We start from the raw sequence: 18,450 nt of genomic DNA, 5'->3' as shown, positions 1-18,450 counted from the left end.
TCTCTTTGAAGTGATCTTCTCACCCTTTTCCTTTTTCTTTTGATGTTACATCCATACAATGAGAAAGTTGTGACAGTGGTAATATCTGCAAGATTTTTTTATATTCATATATATTAAAATATATCCCACATTTGGAATCATTTTGAAGGTTATAACCTTCCTGCAAGCAAATTCACCAAATAAGACCTTTTAAAATAGTTTTTAATGTGGCAAAAAGAGCAAGTTTCAGAGTGTGTTACACTCTTGAGAAAATATTATCAACATAACCACACACTTATAATGAAACAATATATAGTGATCCTTTGATCAGTGATGAACAGGGTCTATAAGGGAGATCCCAGAAGAAAATAAAAATTGTGTTGCATAGTGGCATGGCAGTGTTCATCATGCAATAAAGTGTACTAGTCATTGCACTGGTGCTCGTGAAAACAAGCCTATGTGTGACCGATGGCATCAATGTATAGCGAACTACACCATATAGTAGTACCTCATACACGATAAAGTTAATAAAGTTCCACTTTGTTGGTTTATTTACTTTTTAAATGTTTTTATTATTTTATGTGTATGGGTGATTGGTGTACAGGTATGCATGTGCATCAAAACATGAATGGTACAGGTGAAGGCCAGAAGAGGACATCAGATCCCCTGGAGCTGGAGTTACAAGAGGTTGTGAGCCACCATGTCAGTGCTGGGAATCAAACTCAGGTTCCCTGGAAGAGCAGCTAATATACTTAATTGCTGAACCATTTCCTCTACCCCATACCTTGGGTTATATATGTCCCTCACTGCATGAATAGTTTTGAATGTTTTCATTCTGTTTCTAACTATAACTTTATTGTAAAGATGTATGTCATATAATACTGGAAGGGGCCTCATTAACCTAGAGTCCAGTAAATCATGGAGACATGTCAAGTTATAGACCTATATAATCTGGGTTTTTGTAAATATGATCTGTGGTACATACACAATGACATATTAACTTACCATTATATTCCTTGGAACACATTCTCATCACTAAATTCTGTATCACTATAGATTCAGTCTATTAATGCATAGCTATAAATGTATATCATTCAGATGAGTCATTTAAACCTTGATTCCACAAATATCTACCCTTCCCTTCCATTTGTAGTTTCTGTCTTTTGTCTTTACTATAGCTGCAATTGTTCTGTGAAACAAATTTCCCCAAAACATAAGATAATTTCAACAGCAAGTATTTTTCCTGAGGGGGATTCCATTTCAACTACTGAGAGTGGGTTTGGCTAGGAGTCTCTGCCACACAGTAGATTTTGTCTTTCTGATCGTCATGTATGCATCTTAGTGACCAGTGAGAGTGGGAAAGGTTTTATCAGAGTGGCTTGCCAGGGTACTAAGACTACAGAAAACCTGACAGATGTATTGAAAGTCTCTTTTGTGGTCACATTCATCACTATTCCTCATTAGTGAAAGCCATTTCCTGGCCAAGCCCAATATCAAAGGGGTATAAAAGAGGATTGAAGTATTTGCTGAATAAAGGTTCACCTATCATACTTTGTCCTTATTTCAGGTGAGGGTACCTAAAGTTATCATTTCTGTCTCTTTTTATTTGTGGGATCCAGGCCAGATACTATAAATGTGAACTTAGGTACATGCAGCACTATTCAGCTTGACATCATATGGTATGCATTTATGTTTGTCTACTGTCATAATGAAATGCTAATGTATGCATGAATATGGTAAATTTGTTTGAGAAAATAATTTAATTATAGACTCAGAAGTTCCACAGCATAAACAAGTTAACAGGGAAGGAAGACAAGAATGGCTTAAATCTGCAGATTTGAAACCAGAGTATAATTATGAAATAACAAATTAAGATATGCAAATAACTTAAGAAAAATAATCATTTTAGAGTATATCATGCGCTCTACTAAAGAACAGATACTGGGAAGGTAGAGTGTAAAAAGAATATATACTTTGTCTCCAGGGTGATAGCAAACTTGTTTTGTTTCCCTTTTTCCTGCTCCATCTGGATTTGCCCATTGTCCTTCCTGGTTTACTTCTTTGGGTTTATATGAACTGGGGTTCACAGCCACCTGTAAACTTTGATTTCCCTTGATATAACCTCTGCACTTAAGACAGAATCATGTAGCTCTAATGAAATGTTTATGTAGGAGAGAATTGATGCCAAATCCTATCACCCTCCCATGATAAGTGTAGGCCAAACCCCAGAAAACGTTGAAGTATCATCATTATAATCATATTGCATGTGTCATGGCAGAAAATGAGGCAGATAACCTGGTTGTGCCTAATCTAATCTTTTGAAGTACATGAAGTTATTTAACTGGATGATGAAAAACTTCCGTTTTACATTATATTTGTGCTACTCTTTATTGTTGCTGGGGTGTGATCTAGAGCTTTAGGCTTGCTAGTGGTAGACTGGTAGATCTACCAGTGATCTCCCCACCTCTGTACTGCACTATATAGATTACCATTATTTATTTATTTGTTTGTTTTCACAGCTGTAAATTATGCATCTTGGTCTTACTTTCCTCTCAATCTCCCACCTCTTACTCCTTCCAGGACCCCTAATCAGTTTAACCTCCCAAATTCCTATTTTTATATTATATTATTTATTTGAAACAGACCAAATTCAATTAGTGCTGCCCACATATGCATAAGAATGTGATACCTAACAATGGCCACAGTCCCAAAAAAAAGCAACTCTCTTTGAAGTCAGATACCAATGGTTCCTAAGCAAATGGCAAGGGCTTGGCTATTTCTCTTCATTCCCTGCCAGAGTTTTAATTGGCTGGATCTTGTCCAAGTTTTTTGTAGGCAAGCACAGCTGCTGTGTGTTCATGTGTTCAACAACCATGTCCTGTCCAGAGGAATGCATTTCATAGCTTCCCTTCCTGTTCTTTTAATGGAAAATTTTATTTTATAAATGGAACAAAGTTAGTTTCATATGCACTCTAATCTAGAATTTATACTCCTTGAAGCCTTATTGAAATATTCTGTGACATGTTTCCAAATTTCAATTAAAACTGTTTATTTTAGTTTTCTCAAACTTAAAACATTATTTTGCAAGCTTATTTTCATTAAAGTTCTTTTAGTAAATCCTCTAGAAATGTATTTAAGGCCTTAAAACATCTTTAACTTTATGTTGCAAATTGTAGGACTTCACTGGCTTTCAAATATGAGCACTATCCACTATCCAACTTCTTCCCGGGTAGGTGACAGTTTCTTAAACCTGTTTCTTAAACCTGTGATTCACCCTTGACTCATTGTGTCAGGTGTATTAGATTTCTTTCACTCTAAAAAGAATATCTGAAACAACTTTAAAATGAGATAATTTATTTTAGCTCATGGTTTCAGTCCGTAGTTGGCTGTCTTCATTATTTCTAGGGCTGCTGTGAGCACAGAATCACAAGAGACCTGGAAAATAAAATGCGTACCTTGTAGAAGCTAGGAAACAAGGTGGGGTGACAAATGACATGATATAGTTTCCAAAGCAACACCTTCACTGATCCACCCTCTTCAACAAGGTTCTACCTATCAGGCTTCCATAACCCTTCCAATAACCTATTAAATTATGAACCAATGAGCCTGCACACCTAGCTGTTGATGAGATCAGAGCTGCAGTGATCCGATCTCTTTCTAAAACTCCTATTGGGACTAAGCCTTCAACACATGATCCTTTTAGGGGTGATTTCAGATCCTAAAGCATAGCATAGTTAAGTTATCACAGTGGATTATAGAAATGTCTGTGGAAAGAAGGTATCCCGAGCCTAGTTTATATCACGTTCTCATAAACTATCCAACAGACAATAAATAGAAACATAAAGAGGTACGGAGTTATGTAATTTGTAGGAAAATAGGTGCAACTAGAGACAGTTACAGTCAGTGAATAAAACCCATATCAAGCAAATATCATGTGTTTTTATCTCATTTGTGATTCCTAGATTTTTATAGTCATAAAAAGTCATGTATGTATATGTTAGAGGAAAGTACACATAACGTGTTCTGAGGGAACAAAGGAGATTAATGTGAGGGAGGAGGGTGAGAATGTGGAAAATAAGAGGGAATGGAAGGGAGTGAAGAGGGGTATGCTCAATATAAAATCTGTACAGCTAGGAACAATAAATGAATGAAATATACTAAACACAGATCATGTTTTCTTAACAGAGAACTCCAAGGATTTCCTAAGGGCTACAGTAGGATTCCAAGCATTGTCTACTGAATATTGGCACTCCATGAGATCATGTATATTTTTTTTAGATGAAGTAAAACAAATAATCATATATTGATAAGTAATCCATCAAACTAGAAACTGATAGTTTCTTTTTTTACAGGCATTACACCCTTCCATGAGCTAAGGGAAGGCTGAGATCCAGCTAGTTTTCATTATTTCTAATATTTACCCTGTATAACATCATTTTACACACTGACTTAGCAAACAGGAAATACTGTACTTTATGGAGTCATAGGAACCTCTGGTCACATCATTTTTGTCAGTTGATCAGCAAAGGATCCTATTTGCATGTACTTCTGCTTTGTGCCCTCTTAACAACTTACATAATGTGCACTGTTGGTTCTCTTGATTCTCTAACAAGGAACTCACAGCCAACAACACATTGGGGTTGAACACTGTAACTCTTGCCTAAATAAAGCTTATCCAATACACTTTTTTTTGATGGCCAAACAACAAAGCTTTTGTATTCCTAAGAATACTATGCTGGTGCAAAGTATTTTAAAAATACAAAACCATGAAAAATATGACAGGACACTGCATATATTGTAGAAATAGGCTTATTTAATGAAAACTGAAACAAGAGGGCGGAGTGTCATGTTTGTATCTCTCTGGCACTCTCTCTTCCACAAATGACTCTGACCACGTGATGAATACTAATATTAGAATGATAAACAAACAAACAAACAACAACAACAAATCTTTTAGCAACCAGGTAGACTCACAAGTACAGCCTTGGAAATATTGAAAATAAACTATTATTTGGTTGTAAATTTTTAAATATTCACTTTTTCATTCATTTAATTTTAAAAATAGGATATTGAATATTTCTTGAAAGCTTCCCATTTATCTAAACCCTGAAACACAGGGTTGAAAAGGGAAGCTTAATTCTTGTCTTCATGAAGTTTGTAATTTATTGCAGTTTGGAAGCAGTGTTACTTGAAATTCTTCCTTGCTGCTATAATAAAGTAAATTCCAAACCTATGTTTGATGCTTCTAAACTGAAAAGATACTTTTCTGATACATTTGCAAAGCATCATTGCATTAAGCAACTTTTGCTGGTATTAGAAGAACGATCAACCTTGTTCATTGCTAGCTGGTTTTATATTAGAAAAGTGTTACTTCAGTGTATCTCTTTCCTACCCGAGATGCTAATGAGAAATAAAATTACACATAACACAATTTTATGGCTGTTATTTTTGGAAACCTTGCCTTTAAGATGATGCTTTAATACAGAGTTATGCTCAGGAGCCTTTAATATGACAAAGCACATCATGAATTTCATAGGAAGAGTTAGTGCAGTTTCTGAAATTTGTTTGACCACAGTAATTTGAATATGTGAAGCCAGCTCCTTGAGGTTTAGGTGCCCTAAATTGCTCTGGAATGTTCTTTCTAGTTCACATGTTCATGTCAGTAATCCTATTAGTATGCCTCTCTGAGAACCTACATATTCCACTTGAGAACTCTCGTTCCAGGGCCTATAAGCTTTATTTGTGCCATATTCCAGGTTTCTCTTGATATTTTATGTTTCAGTTCATTCCAAATTTACATAAGAAAGGTGTTGATTTTTAGAGGGTGTCTCTGAAAGAGTCTAGAGCTTTCTTTCCTATTGCTTCTTACTTCTGATTGTCTGTAATGAGAGCTGCATTCCTGCATATCCTCCCCTGACATGTGCTTTGATATTTAAAGTACCCATGCTCACAAGTTTAGCTGTGGCTCATTGTGGGAAAATTGGTGCTTAAGTTCCATGTACTTGTAAGGTCATCTATTTTTGCTTTAAAATGTTGTCATGTTGCATTGTGACTTTAGGCAATAAAATCTAAGACTTTTTAATTATTTGGTCATAAGCCTATTAAAAAAAGAAATTTCTCTTGTGATATCATGTGCCCAGAGATTTGTCTAAAAATATATTTAGAGAAGTCACAGGGCTTAGTGGTAGGAACATTTGGATTTTCAAGTCTAAAAACTTAGTTAGTTTCAAGGCCCATTACAATTATATTGTCTGACTGTATACACATTTCGAAACCTTTGTGTATCTCAATTTTGTCTTATGTAAATAGAACAAAACAACAAGAATCTCACAAAACAAACAGAAATTATTTTAATAAGCAGTATGGACCGAAGAAATCTTGGACAAGTATGTACAATGAGTGATGCTTTTTCTATATTTGCAAGATCTGAAGCAAATGCATAAAAATGGTCATGGAGCATTATGAGAAATGGAAGCTTCCTGTAATTTATAAAACCAAGGAAATGATACTAAGAATTTGAGGATCTGACATCCTCAAATGTACTTCTCTTAATTATTTTTCCTCTCTTCTCCTTCCTAGACCTTAGACTTTTTGTTAATTCTTTGTGCTAATTCTTTCTCTGTTTTCTCCAGAGTCTGGGAGAAGACATAGTTGCTGATGTCAATAGAGGGAGAAACTACAAGACAGGAAAGACCCTGATGCATTTATGGTAGCTGAAAGCTGCTTTCATGCACTGCATGAATTGTATGGGCTTTGAGGACCGTTTGTTTTATGATGTCTGTGATAGTTTTGAGTTTAGAATTGTGGTGTTACTTCTATCACATTTTATAGACAATTTACAAGAATTATAGAACGTCAAGTCAGCCTGTTCACTGCTGCGATGCTGGGGCTCAAGTCTTAAGACCATCTTGTGACATGCTTTTCATGTGCTTGGACTAGAGAATATTATGTTACGTGTCAATAGAAGCACATGTATGAGGTATCAAAAACTGAGAAGGGAACATTTAGAACCATGTTGTACATAATGCCATAGTTTGTAAGCCAAGAAATAATGAGAAAGAGAAATGAAGGTAAGAATGTTCAGTGGCATTTTAGGAAAAAAAGTGAGAAACAAGACTCAAAAGAAGTTGCATACTGTTTTACCTTCTTCCTCTGCAGTTGCAGGAACCAATGTGTATCTTGGGTACCAAGATCTCTCCCCTATTACGTAGTTTCATCTCAGAGCATGAATCCTTGACAGTTGTGGTGGGTTTCAAAGCTGATGTGTCAGTTTCTGGGGATTCCTATAATAGAGAAGCACAACCTAGGTGGACTAAAGCAACAAATACTGATTATCATAACATTTTGGACACTATCAGTGTAAAATCAAAGTACCAGAAGGGTCAGAGTACCTCTGGTGGGACTAGAATTGTCTCTTTTGCTTCTTTCAGCTTGTAGTGATTGTTCATCACCTTGAAAATTCTACTGGCTTATAAATATAATGATTCTGTCTTTACCTGCATCTTCTAATGCCTTTCTCTTTGTATGATTTGCAGTTTTCCACCCAAGTTCACCATTTAACAAAGAAATGAGTCATCTTGTATCTGGAGCCCTCTTTACCACACTATCACTTACTCTTGAGTCCATTTGTGAACAGTATTTCTTTTTTTTTTTTTTTTTTTTTTTTTTTTTTTGAGACAGGGTTTCTCTGTGTAGCTTTGAGCCTTTCCTGGAACTCACTTGGTAGCCCAGGCTGGCCTCGAACTCACAGAGATCCACCTGGCTCTGCCTCCCAAGTGCTGGGATTAAAGGCGTGCGCCACCACCGCCCGGCTGTGAACAGTATTTCTAATGCTCTTTAAAATACAATTATATCGGCATATTTAGGGAGGCACGAATTTTGAAACATTTCTGTTTAAGCAGTAGTAGATTCAACTGGTAACTTTTTGGAGGAGGAGATTCTATAGTGTGTCTAGTACTGAAACACACACACACACACACACACACACACACACACACACACACACACACACAGTGGGAAAGCTTCTGTACTTTACTTTAAAATACATGAAATTTAAATTATTCTTCTCCTCATTTGGCACCATGTGTGTTAATACATAAAATACTGTGTGGCATGTATGCAATGATGTGAGGCCCCCATTCCAGTTCTTACCTTTCACCAGCTGCTGTTATACATCAGATTTCCAGGCTTATCAAAGCTACAGTTTCCAGTGCACAATGTTCCATAAAATATAAGATTGAAAATAACGAGAAAACCTCTGAGTCATCTTCTCATTTTCTAGAAGCTTGATCTAATATAGAGTTTAGCAAATCAAAGACTACTCAAATTCATTCTGCCAGTTGAATCCACAATGAGGAATGTGTAATGCAGACCCTGATTCTTCACTGAACCAACATCCCTTATGAAGGTCAGGAGGAAATGAGACAATTGTGTAGCTTTCCTGAAATGCCCTGTATTGGTTACTTTTGTATTGCCCTGATAAAGTGCCATGGACATGACAACTTATCAAAATAAAAGTTTATTCTGGCTTAATGTTCCAGGGGATAAGAATCCACCATGGTTGGGAAGCTAGCCAGCAAGCATGTGTGGCAGAAAGAGAAAGAATCTGAGATGTCATACCCTCAACTTGAAGAAGGAAGCAGGGAGAAGAAACTGGTAGGAGGCAAGGGTTTTGCTTATCAAAGCCCACCCATAGGGACTTACTTCTTCCAGCAAAGCTGCATCACCAACCCCTGCCCTCCAAAATATCCCTATCTACTGAGCACCATCTGTTCTAATGCCTGAGACTCTGAGGGACATTTCTCATTGAAGTCACCATGGGCCATGTTCTTACATGTTCAACATGATTTTTTGTTCGTTTTCTTTAAGGAGTAAATAGTTTAGTGGAAGTCCAAATAGTGAGCCTCTATGAAAACTGCAGAGTACATTAGAAGAAAGCTAAGATTGCGGGCAGGGTTTAAAGAAAGCAAATATTTGAGATACATTACCATTAGCCAAATGTTTGTTGCTAGTTTCTTTGTTTAGTTTATCTTCATAAAATCATACTGATGTATTTCTCAACTCACATTAATGCCTACCCTCAGTAGAGCTCCATCTGGACTGTGAATATTGGCATCAATAGTATGTGTATCTGGAGTTTTCTGTGGTCCTGCCTGGTCCTGGAATTGCTCAGACCAAAATAAACACACAGAGGCTTATATTATTTTTAAACTATACAGACTAATGGCTCAGGCTGTCACTAGATAGCTCTTAAATCTTAAATTAACCCACTTCTATAAATCTATACATTGCCACATGGCTTGTGGCTTACCAGTTCTTTATATCTTGCTTCTAGCTAGCAGCATCTCCTCAACTCTGCCTTTCTCCTTCCTCTTTCTCTAGTTGGAATGTTCTGCCTAACCTTATTCTGCCTTTCTCCTTCCTCTTTCTCTAGTTGGAATGTTCTGCCTAACCTTATTCTGCCTCACCATTGAAAAAACAGTTTTATCTATCAACCAGTAAGAGCAATACATATTCACAGCATACAGAATAATATTCTACAGCAAGTATGCCTACTTCTTTCTTACTGAACTGTGGACACTATATGAGTCATTCTCAAGAAAATAAGCCCTTTCCAGGGGGAAGATCATTGATGTCATTGTACCTGACTTATATAAAAGCTTGTTTTGATAAAAAAAAAAGTGTTCAAAAATTACTTCCAGGCAGATGAATGAGAGCAAAACACACATTCTTGAAAATTGCTATGACTTTAGTGATTAGAAAGAATAGAGTATAAAATTCTCTAGAGAGATGATCTAGAGATTTCAAATACAGTAACTCATATCTTTATAAACAGTGTAGGACCCAGGAATCTATACCAAGGGAATAAATATTCTGAAGATTACTTATTTAGCTATTCCATCAAACTGTCTGAAAAATTCCAAAACAGAAGCAAATTGACTTTTTATTTGGAGTAGTGGGAAGCTTAAAAACTCAGTGCATTTCCTAGGTAAACAAGAACATTGAATGTTAGACATATTTTATTTTATTTTATTCAATTTGTGTAGAATTTTTTTAATATAAGGGGATTCTTTACTGAAAAAGATTTATGTTTTTGAGAAGTAGTTGAATCTTGGATGTCTGTTGGCATTGTGCTATTTATGGCACAGTTATTTTAGCTATCTGAGTTCATGGTATTTTATCTATAGGGAAGACTACAAAAAAGGAAAAAAAACTCAGAGAAATGCTATGATCAAGAACTATAGCTTGCATCTTCTGTGAAGACAGATACTTTAATTTGATCACCTAGATTTGGTTGATAGTATCTTCTGCATGGTTAATCAAATCTTGCTAGTTGTCATGATTCATTGGTTCACTGGAAATATACATATCAAAGACTTACTTTAACAATGTTAAGATCTACAGAATATAGATTTCTGAAATTTGTCAGTTAAAACTAGAAATACCCAATGGCCAAGATTAGAACAGAACCAAGAGGACTCAGATAATTCTATAATTCCTTCTGCTTCTCTAAAGTGGCATATGTTGGAAATTACTGAATCAGTTTCTGGTCCCATAAACCTATCTGTTGAATGAAACCTAGTTAGTTCAAGAGGGCCTTAAAAGCAAAGTTGTGTTTTTGGTAGTACCAGCTGCTTATTCCTGAGAGATTAGTTTAGCACAAATAGATTATAAGGTTAATCAAATAGTCAAAAATAGATGTAGTGCTTCTGAATGAAACAAGGGAGAATAGAACAAGGCAGAATGGATTGAGCTAACTGGATTTTAATTTATTGATTGGATAAAGGGGCTGCAGTAGCGCTAGATACATAAAAATATCGACCTTAATCAATTCTAATGAACTAAGGACAACATTTTGAATATGAAGCCATTGAGAAGAAAGCATGTCTCTAATAGTTACTTTGCTGAACACCTGACTTTACCTGGATCCTGGTTATAGAGACGGCATTGCACTTACTGGCTCTGTCATACCTGAGGTTTCAGATGGGATACTCCTTGGTGATCCTGTGTTCCCCTGTACTGCTTCTGGATGAGGTGCCCTGTAGATGTTCATTTGGCAATCATTTTCACACTGTGGGCATTTAATGAAGACAGTGAAGACAAGCTGCTGTAATGACAGTTGCTCATATCATTCTCATATAAGCCCCCCCAAAGTTATTGAAATCTAGTTATTATTCATGAAAGATGATGTGATTTCCAGTATAATTTCCATCATATAAACGGTCAACAATGTGAAAGGGGTCCAATAATAGATGTTGGAATCTTGTTGTTTTGTTACAGAGGTGTCTTACATACACATGTGTGAAATGTTACTAATTATTAAATTTCACCATGACTTTACCTTCTGGCCTTGTTAAAGTAAAAATTTACAAAATAGATATATCTGATAGGAGATGAATAATACTCTATTAATGTCATTAATTTAATGAGAAATTATTGAACTTATATGGTAATACACTTTGATATTTCTAAAGATAAGATAGAATCTTCCAATGTCTGTATCACTAATTCATTTACAGCCAATTTACCTTCACAAAAGTAGTCATAACTATATGATATGTCCCCAATATATAATATATACGATGATACATACTTTTATATACTTTTTTCTTTTTTATTCTTTTTTATTTCACAATATAATTTAATTCTACATATCAGCCATGGATTCCCTTGTTCTCTCCCCTCCTGCTCCCCTCCTCTTCCCCCCAGCCCACCCCCCATTCCCATCTCCTCCAGGGCAAAGACTCCCCCGAGGATTGAGATCAACCTGGTAGACTCAGTCCAGGCAGGTCCAGTCCCCTCCTCCCAGGCTGAGCCAAGCATCCCCTAACTTTGAAATATACATTCCATGCAGCAGGAAACTGAGGCAGAGAGATGGTAAATCACTTGATTCCAGCTTCATCATTTGTGTATGCCGAGTAATAACTCAAACTCAATGATCTATACTGAAAGATCATACTACATAGAGACTATGCCATTGTTGTCATAAGTTGAAGAGTTTTGGTTTTCTGTCCATGAAATTTTCTCTAGGAATTGCTGACACCATGCCCGATAGATTCACTTCTGCGACTTCCAGTTCTCAGTAGATTTCAGCACACTTGCTTTATTGTAGTCCATTGTCTTTCCTTGGAACTTGTTTACATGATTTGTAGAAAGTTTTTCAGGTTTTATATCTTTTTTTATGACTTTTGTCTATATAGTCTCAATTCCTTAGTAAATGATTTTTATCTATTTTACTGAGAAGTAGTAAATGAAGGATCTAGATGCATGCAACATTACCTCCAATAAATGAGACCCTTATTAAGGTGTCTTTGGTTGTCCCATCATTACCTACCTATCTATTCTAAAGCTCCAGATAAATTTGAAAAAGTTTGAAATCAGCATAGTTGTTCTGTAGTCATTATTGATCATGACATCTTCCCATGGGAAATTAATCTTTTGCAGATGAAAATGTTCTAAAATGGCTTAGGGCAATTAATACAGTTAGCAAGTGGGATGAGCAACTGGGCCTGGATCTCATTTTTATTTCATCTGTATTTGACCCTTTTACAGCTTTTAAAATCAGTCAGTCCATCAAGCAGACAAGCACCTTTCTTGTAGGTCAACTAGCCAAATGTTTTATCTATCTATCTATCTATCTATCTATCTATCTATCTATCTATCTATCTATCTATCTATCTAACTCTATCTCTCTAATCCATCTATCTATCTTATTTTGGCTTTTCAAGATTTGATTTTTCTGTGTAGTCCTGGCTGTCCTGGAATTTGCTCTCTAGACCAGGCTGACCTCTGCCTCCCAGGTCCTGGGATTAAAGGCATGCACCACCATTGCCTGACTGCCATATTTTTTTGGAAAAAGAGTGAACAGCAAACAGAGCAGGAATGAATTGTGCAAACATCAGGCAGCCCCTACAGAAGGTGTATTCAATTGAGTACATACTTTGCAGTCAAATGCTCTGACATTTAGAACCGGACTCTCTTCCATGCTGCTTGTACATTTTGCACAACTATTGGCTTCTGTTCATTCATCAAGAGGTACTAACAGTTGAGTGGAAAACAGAGGGTTTTTTGTTTGTTTGTTTGTTTGTTTTATGCCCCATTGCCACTGAATTTTCCTCAGTTTGCTTTGGAGATTTTTCATTCCAGGAACTCTTCAGCCCCCAAGTTGGTCAGCTATGTAGGGATCAGGACATATAGGTCTGTGAAGTATTTAATGAGACAAAAAGGGGAAACGCCTCTAAAGCCAGGTTCTTAAACATTTTCAGGTTATTTACTAGCACCTTTTATTGACTGTTAGATATGCACATAGGGACCCAAAGTCTCCTGTACATTTCATATATCATAGGCTGAGATAGAGATTCTTGTGAAATTTGGATATTGTGAGCATGCTCAGGTGATCACACAAAGATATGAGAAAAGGAAAAGCACAGGTGTAGGCAGAGGTCAGTGCAGCTGAGTTTAAGCATCACACAGTTTGAGCCAGCGGTAAATACTAACATGGAGACTAAGCCATAGATTTGTCCTACATTGGGACAAGGGTTCTGTCCAATTTTACTTGATATTTAGCAATAAAGTGAGATGGCAGGGCATTTCTAATCAAAGGTGGTTCTCAGAAAAGAGAACTCTGAAGTGTGCGTGTGTGTGTGTGTGTGTGTGTGTGTGTGTGTGTGTGTGTGTGTGTTGTACATGTGTATGCACACAAGTCATGTATATGTATATATAAAAGTGGGCATGTCATGGTGGCCCTGGTGCCAATCAGAAGATGACCTTGAACACAAATTCTCATCTTCTACCTTAGGCAAGGTTCACAGCTGTTTATAACAAGCTAGGTGGCTCACAAACTTCCATGGATCCTCCCTTCCTTGCCTCCCATCTGCCTGTAAGAGCAATGAAAGTGCAGACACACTACCATACCTGCTTTCTGTGGTTTCTGGGAATGCGACCTTGGGTCCTCGTGATTGAAAGGTAAACACTTTACCCGCTGAGCTGTATCCCCATTCCCGTGAGCTTTCTTAAGGATAATCCTAGTGCTCCGTTTAAGTGAGAGAACTCATTTTTATTACATGGCACTATTCATAGCTTCTGTCTTGATGATTAAAAGTCTTGTCACTTCTCTTATTTACAGACACTTTAAAAATTAATGATTGTTTATCTAAAAAAGATTTTAAGTGTCTTTGGAAAAAGATACTATTGATCTAGAAATAATATCATTGTTGCTTCTGGCTGATACATCTAGTGAATACTATTTTTTTTCTTCTTAATGCATTAGCTTCCACTGGAAAAAATCTAACAAACCTTGAAGTGCAATTTTAAAAAAGAAATGAGAGCTTATTTTTTAAATAGTGGGTAATGTAATATGGTGGATTCATATAATTTAAAACAAGGGTGAAGGTTAAGTACCATATGTCTTATCCAGAAAGCCACATATATTTCAGAAGTGTTTCAATTAGTCCTCAAGATTAAAAAATTAAAATATAAAAATGAAGTTAAAAAATGTAAAGGGAAGATCTTTTTTATATGGTTCATATATACAAATAGGTACCAGCCAGCTGAGGAGAAGGCTGAGAGTGGGAGCCACCCAGGCCTTTGGTATTTGCCCCACATGAGCTCCAGATATTGGTGAAATTATTAAGGCCACTCCACATAGTTAAAAGGAAGATTTATTTAGTGGGTAACTTGCAAATGAAGGGATAGGTAGGTCACAGGGTCTGGGGAAGGTGTATCACAGTCCAGCGATGTTCTCTGGAGCTCTGCTCGGTCAACCTCCACCATCCAGGGTCCCCAAACAGAGAGCGAACTGGCCCATCCAGATCTTGGATCTCCAGGGTCCTCCCTTGGCCCCGCCTTGTAGGCATGACAGTTGCCCAAGATGTATACATATGAATAAGGAGGTTGTAGAGCCCAGAAATATCTCATGTCCTAGAAGTAGAGTTTCAGTAGGTTGTGAGATGCCTGATGAGGGAATTGGAACTGGACATGGGTCTCAGAAAGAGAAATAAATGCTCTTAAACACTGAGCTATCTCCTGGTGCTCAACAATTTTACTTGGAGAAAAACTGGGTTTCTTTTTAATGTATTTATCTGTTTATCTCATGAATTCTATTTCTCTTTATTATAGTGATTATCTATTGTAATTCAAACCATTATACTAAACATCACTTTTAGAAAATATTAGAATATATTTTTATATATGAAACAATATAATAATTGCTGAAAAGAATAGTTTACCTTTAATTTCTTACACATGTTAATCTTCATTCCCCTCATATAATCCATTTTTAATATCAAAGCAGTGAGAATATTAGTTTCTTTTTTATTAAATGTTTTAAAATTTATTTCATTTTACATGTATGCTGTTTTGCCTGTATGTATGTATATGTACCACAAGCCCATGGAGTTGCCTGTGGAGGTCAGAAGATGGCATATGATCCTCTGAAATCATGAGTCATGGAGGGTTGTGAGCAACTATGTAGATGCTGAGAACTGAGTCAGGATCCTCTACAAGAGCAAGAAGTGCTCTTAACTGCCAAGTCATCTCTCCAGTCTCATAATAGAGATTTCTTATATAATGACCAAAGCAATATATTATCACTGACTTATCAATACATGCTAAATATATTTATCACACAAAGTAGAAAATGATATACCAAGTAAGAAACAGACAATAATCTCACCCCACATAATAGCTCTTTTATTTTAGCATAATTGCTATTAGAGTGATTTGCTAATGAATCTAAAGTTCTCCAGACTACCTTCTAATTCCTTCTTTCTGCTCAGAGACAGTGGTCTGTATCCTCTAGAAGAAGCAGGATACAGCAGGCTGCTGCTGACATGAAAGTTTAGAATAACAGAGACAAAGAGGACGTTAAGATTTCAGACTGTTGAACCTGAATGACCAGTCCTTTCTTGTTTAAATGCCCCTCACTTTTATGGCAGCTCACAGATATTTGTCTGATCTAAGATGTCAAAGTTAACATCTAGTTAGTTAAACATCTACCTTGACTCTGCTAGGAAAGTACCTCCAAGATCTTTGCTTACATTCGGCCCCAGTACTTCAGTTTGGGGTATGATTATACCTTGGACCTTTACTTCTCTCTGAGGACCTGCACTGCTCCTTTGAATTCATGAGCATGGAAGTCATTTTCTGATTTCTTAACCTAGACTTGATATTTGCTTTGATGAAACTGCTTTTTAAATGTTGTCAGTAAGGCCCAGGGATTATCTCAGTGGCACAACACTTGCCTACCAGGTGCAAATTCCTGACTTTGATTACCGGTACTCCAAATAAATAGCTGAATAAATAAATGATCAATTCATATTATTTCATATGTTAATAGCCCCAGAGGCTTTGGATATCCTTATTTGTAGATTTAGTGTATTCACTGAGTTTGATTCAGTTTTTAAGACATTTCCAAATTGATGAGTTACCTCAACAGCTGAGCATCCCCCTCTGTGTATTGATTTGCTCCAATGTTAATAGCCTGTCACCTAAATGTTAATAAAATGATTGCTGCTTTCTTAAAATTCAGTATGATAAATGACATTTTATATATTAGATTGTAGCTACCAAACACTTAGTACAGATGTATCACAATGCACATAGAAATGCTGATATTTAAGGGATAGGATGTTGAAGATAATTTACTGACCACATTGTGTTGTAAATAAAATGCCTTACAACTCGATGAAATTCTATTTGGTGCACTTATTTACTATCACCTTTAGCTTTATACAGGCTTCAGATCCTTAGTCAAGACATTTACACTTTGCAGCATGTTTTCCACCAAAAATTACAATAAGAAAAAATATTGGTTTAAGAATATTCAATGAAATACTTCAGTGTTTCTTATACAATAATCTTATGGAGGTTAAGAAACTTATCCTTTATCACCCAGGAGTCTAAAATGGGAGTATGGTACAGGCACATCGCACTGGACTAGGAAGCATTAAGTGCAAATTGTGAGCCTGCTTCTTAATAGAAGGGTCAATATGTGATAACTATTAATTATCATATATCAGCATGGTAGCTGACTGAAAAGACTCAAGTTTTCCCTCAGTTATGGATTTCAGCTGATTAGGCCCATCTGATGTTCAGTGAGTGGATCAGAGTTCTTAAGTTTCTAGGACATGCCTTGATACATTTAGTATTCAGAAACCAGCATCCTTAGATTCATGAGGCAATATTACTGTTGTATTTCATCCCATAATACCTAAGATCATGCGTGAGAGCCTATAATGTTGATGTTAATATCTCTCTTGACAATTCTTCTCAACATTTTTCCACTTTGCACCCCACAAAGGATTGCAAGGATTTATTACTAGCCAAGATAGCATTATAACTATAACAAGCTTGAGGAAAGGTCTGGGAATATTTCACTATAATAAAGTCTTTTTGAAGGAAAATGGGGAGATAAAATGACTAGAAAGATTTAGTCCCATAAAATTATATAGCACATTGCTTTAGTCTTGGTTTGATTCATCCAAACATCACAAAATTGAGTTCTCTCAATTCTAGTTTGGATTTTGATAGTTCCTGAACTAACCTTATGCTAATGAAATATACATTTTGAGCACTGTCTTTCCTTGTCCTGTAACTGGATAAGCTGGACATCAGTTTCTTAAGGGAATTTGCATTATTTTAACTCTTCCACATTGCAGTTTGGGGCATTTCTGTGGATTGAACTGGAGTTTCTTATATGCAAAACATTACTTTAGCACTGTTGAAACCTTAGGTTTCATGTATTTCTCACCCCAGTTCAGGACTGACACAAAGTCACTGTTTGTCTATAGTAGATGTGAGCAAACAACTACAGGTTCAATCTAATGACAGGCACCAATTCAGATGACTGTACACCAAATCCATTGGCTGAAACAAAGCCAGTGGTTATTAATACAATCTAACGACAAGCCCTGAGTCAAATAATTGTGCACCAAATCAATGACTGAGCACCAAAGTTGGCTTCCTGAGGTCTCAACCTCCTTAGTTTTCACATTCATAACAAATCAGTGGCTGCATGATGCCCATCTTACATGTTCTCAACAGGAGAAAGCATAGAAACGAATATATAACTTCCTGCTTTATTTTCAATTTTTTATTATTGGAAAGCTCTGTACATTTATATAATGTATATTGATTACATCTGTCTATATGTACCTTCTCCAATATCCCCTACCCATCCTACCTCTCTCTTAACTTTGGGTTCTCCTTTAACAAACTATTACCAACAACCTCATGAGTACAATTATTACTTCCAATATGAATGTGTGTGTAGCCACTCACAGGTGCACAGGCACCCTACCAACAACCACATCCTCAAAAGAGTGTTATTCTCCCCATCAGCCTCCATTCACTGCCAATAGCTCTTCCAGTGGGGATGTGTCCAAGGGACCCATTCCATTCATGCTGGAATCTTGAGGGCTTGATTTTCTTCAGGGAGACACAACTGCTGTGAATTGGTACAGAAACATTATC

At 36.4% G+C, this 18,450-nt stretch overlaps 1 protein-coding gene and 1 long non-coding RNA gene across 4 annotated transcripts in view; one reads left to right on the top strand and one right to left on the bottom strand.

Annotated features, from left to right (window-relative positions):
- Kcnip4 (potassium voltage-gated channel interacting protein 4) overlaps window positions 1-18,450 on the top strand; it is a 1,069,170-nt gene that overhangs the window by 354,321 nt on the left and 696,399 nt on the right. The gene's annotated exons all lie outside the window — the stretch shown is intronic.
- Window positions 4,786-18,421, bottom strand: LOC143267601 (uncharacterized). Of its 2 annotated transcripts, XR_013042894.1 has the most exons (4): window positions 15,731-18,421; window positions 10,951-11,050; window positions 7,123-7,262; window positions 4,786-4,884 (listed from the first exon to the last, which is right to left on the bottom strand). It is a non-coding gene; the product is annotated as an uncharacterized LOC143267601 (long non-coding RNA). The 2 variants fall into 2 exon arrangements; XR_013042893.1 differs by lacking the exon at window positions 4,786-4,884 and having other exon boundaries at window positions 5,271-7,262.

The sequence above is a fragment of the Peromyscus maniculatus genome, chromosome 10, assembly GCF_049852395.1.
Source record: "Peromyscus maniculatus bairdii isolate BWxNUB_F1_BW_parent chromosome 10, HU_Pman_BW_mat_3.1, whole genome shotgun sequence".
NCBI classification, from domain to species: domain Eukaryota; kingdom Metazoa; phylum Chordata; class Mammalia; order Rodentia; family Cricetidae; genus Peromyscus; species Peromyscus maniculatus.
This window is presented reverse-complemented; position numbering and strand designations above follow the sequence as displayed.